Below are 3,176 nucleotides of genomic sequence, written 5' to 3'. Positions count from 1 at the left end.
TCTACCTTTTCTCTGTCTTCTGTTAGCATTTTGCCATCTTCTCCACGGAGTGAACCTACCGTTTCCTTCTTCTTCCTTTTGCTGCGGACATATCCAAAAAAGCCCTTTTTGTTCTTCTTAACCTCTCTATCAAGACTGAGTTCATTCTGTGCTTCAGCTTTTCTGACTTTACCCTACAAATGCCTGCTATTTCTTTGAACTCCTTTTTCGTGATTTCCCCCTTTTTCCATTTCTTATACATCTTCCGTTTCAAACTCAGCTCCGTTGAAAGTTCCTTAGTCATCCATCCTGGTTTCTTGAGACGTCTCCCGTTTTTCTTTCTGACTGGAACTGTTTGAAATTGTGTCTGCAGTATCTCTCTTTTGAGAAAGTCCCATCCGTCCTGAACTCCCTTCCCTTTTAGTATTTCTGACCAGGAATCACCCTCAATACTTCTCTAAGTTTACTGAAATCCACTCTCCTAAAGTCTCGGATGCGTGTCTGACTCTGCCTGGCTTCTCCTTTCCATTGTATAACAAACTCCAGGAGAACATATATGAATCATATATCTGGTAGAATTCTAACAAGGACAATTCTAACAATTCTAACCCATTGCTAGAATCTTTGCCATTTTCAGTTTCAAAAGAGGTAGCAGAGATGCACCAAAGGGCCACTGCTTTCTTTCCCCCAGCCAAACCTCCAGACCCACGTAGGGCCTCACTTTGTCCTCATTGAGGACATGCCCTTAGCCCTTAACTGCCTCTGTCTGGGACTAATCCATTGGATCAGTGGCCAAAGAATATCTTGTACCCTCAGTATGGCATGGAAGCGTATGTCAGGGTGACCCTGTTCCTCTTGCCTTATCACAAGGAATGGCTCTGGAACTAGACATCCCAGCTGCTAAGGGACACTCAGTGCCCAGGGTCAAATGATGACGCCATTTTGCCTGCCTGCCTGCCTGCTTTTCCTACAAATCCCTTTCCTCTCCTTCAGCAAACCCTGGCCTTTGTCCCAAGAAACTTATTCCACGGATTGTCGTCCCATGCGAAGACAAGTGCGAGGATGACTGGTCTTGCCTTGAAGGTCAGAAGTGCTGCTTCGTCAACTGCGGCCTGAAGTGCGTCCCCCCGGAGAGACATCCCAGCGGAGATCAGGTGGAGCTGGATCGGAGCCTGGCTGCAGAAGGAGATCACAAAGGTGATTTGAGGGCAGGGAAGGGGTCTGCACAGAGGAGGGTCTTGCCTGGACCATCTCTCACAGGCATGGCTGCCAGGCCAAAGCTGTCCCCAAGGCAGGAGGATGGTCTCACAGAGTTTCCACTCATTTGCTTTGGTTTGCACACAGAGCCCAGGTTCTTCCATTGAGTCCTGGCTGCCTTCTGCATTTGTTTTCTCCATTGTATTAAACATAATGCCCATGATCCCAAAATAGGGTTGTGGGGTGTAAATCTCTGTCGGCGGAGTCTCACATGCATTGTGCTACACAAACCTGGTTTTGAATGGTTGTGCTTCTGACTGCATGCCCAATTGTATATATACCACCACCTGGACAATGGTATTGCATCTGCAACTCTAAGACCATGAACTGAGTATGAATTTTGTGTGTTGGATATTCAGCTCCTCACGTTAGGAATTTACGCCTAGAATCTTAGATCTGTATTGCTGGAAGAGACCCCCAAAGGCCATACAGTCCAACCTCCGTCTGCCATGCAGGAATACACAACCAAAGCTCTCCTGGCAGAAGGCCATCCGGTCTCTATTTAAAAACCACCCAAAGATGACTGAACATTCAAAGGGAAGAAATGTAGTAGTAATGGTATACTTCAGCCAACCTGATATTTGCTGGAAGCCAAAAAAGTGCCAAGAATACATGGCCCAACCAATTCCTTACTTGTTCTGCTTATGGTTTCATTCTCCAGAAGGTGGACAAGGCAGCAGAAGGTCCTCTCTCCTCTGACTTCTCCATTTCCATGTCACCGGCCACCATTGGGCAAAGGTTTCCCATTGAGTCTTCTCTCTCAGCCCCATACCCCTCCATATCCACAAGTCACATCATGAGCCATCTTCCTTTGCAATGCTGCAAGTAAACAGTGTAATTCCCCTCTCTCTGTCTAGGGTTGCCTGAGTGAAAACTGATAGGTTTCCTGTCCATTTGTTGGTTGTGAGGAAGAGAGAATCTCAGTTGACGTTGTTTGTTACCTGGCATCTGCTGAAATTCCTTCTTCTACACAACCATTATGAGCCAGTGTGGTGTTATGGTTTGAGCATTGGACTCTGGAGACCAGAATTTGAATCCTGGCTCAGCCATGTAAACTCACTAGGGGACCTTCAGAAACTCAGAGGATGGCTGTGGCCAACACCCTCTGAAAAAACCTGCCAAGAAAACACCATTATAGGTTTGCCTTAGGATCAAGAAATGACTTGAAGGCACACAGCCATCAAAGAGATGGGAGGCCTTACCAGGTTTCAGTCTGGCAACCCTAGTTCTGACTCCTGTCTGGTCATCTCCTGCCTTGAAAACTGCAACTCTGTTGTGGCCTTCCTTTTTGTTTTCTTCATTTGGACCATGAATCCTACACAGTCAGGAGCAGTCAGGGCCTTTCCCAGCAGATAATGATCACCAATTGGCAGACACTAATCCTCTCTTGCATTAGCCTCCCAGCCTGAGGCCGGCCATCAACACAGAACAAGACACATGCAAAGCACTCCTGCATTCCCAGGCTCACACAGCATATATGCACCCAACTTTTTCCAGGCAATGCATTCTCTGAAGATGCCAGATTCCACAGATGCTGCTGGTGAAACGTCAGGAAGAAACTTTTCTAGAACATGGCCACAGAGCCCGAAAAACCCACAAAAAACCATCAGGAGCAGTAGCCGACCTCTGGTTCTCCAGATGTTTTGGGCTCACCACCCAGATTTTTTTACTATTGGGCAAGTTGTCTGGGGCTCCTTGGATCTGAAGTCAAAAACAAATGGAGGCTCAAAGGTTGGGAACCACTGCACTGTAGGATCCAGGGAAATGTCTCTCTACTTCCTTCAAACTCTCCTGCTCCTGCTTTCCTGGCTGCTCCTGTTGTCCTTCCTAAGAGCCCTTTCCTTCCTTCTTCCAGATGTCTGCTTCCTTCCTCCTAAATTGGGACCCTGCAATGGATACTTTTCCCGGTTCTTCTTCAACTCGACCTCTGAGAAGTGTGA

The 3,176-nt window shown here is 47.1% G+C and overlaps 1 protein-coding gene across 1 annotated transcript in view; it reads left to right on the top strand.

Moving 5' to 3' along the window:
- Positions 1-3,176, top strand: part of LOC121928082 (papilin-like) — a 97,672-nt gene that overhangs the window by 82,094 nt on the left and 12,402 nt on the right. The gene's annotated exons all lie outside the window — the stretch shown is intronic.

This window comes from Sceloporus undulatus, chromosome 4 (genome assembly GCF_019175285.1).
Source record: "Sceloporus undulatus isolate JIND9_A2432 ecotype Alabama chromosome 4, SceUnd_v1.1, whole genome shotgun sequence".
NCBI classification, from domain to species: Eukaryota; Metazoa; Chordata; class Lepidosauria; order Squamata; family Phrynosomatidae; genus Sceloporus; species Sceloporus undulatus.
The sequence above is the reverse complement of the archived record's forward strand: the minus strand, read 5'-3'. Positions and strand labels throughout refer to the sequence as shown.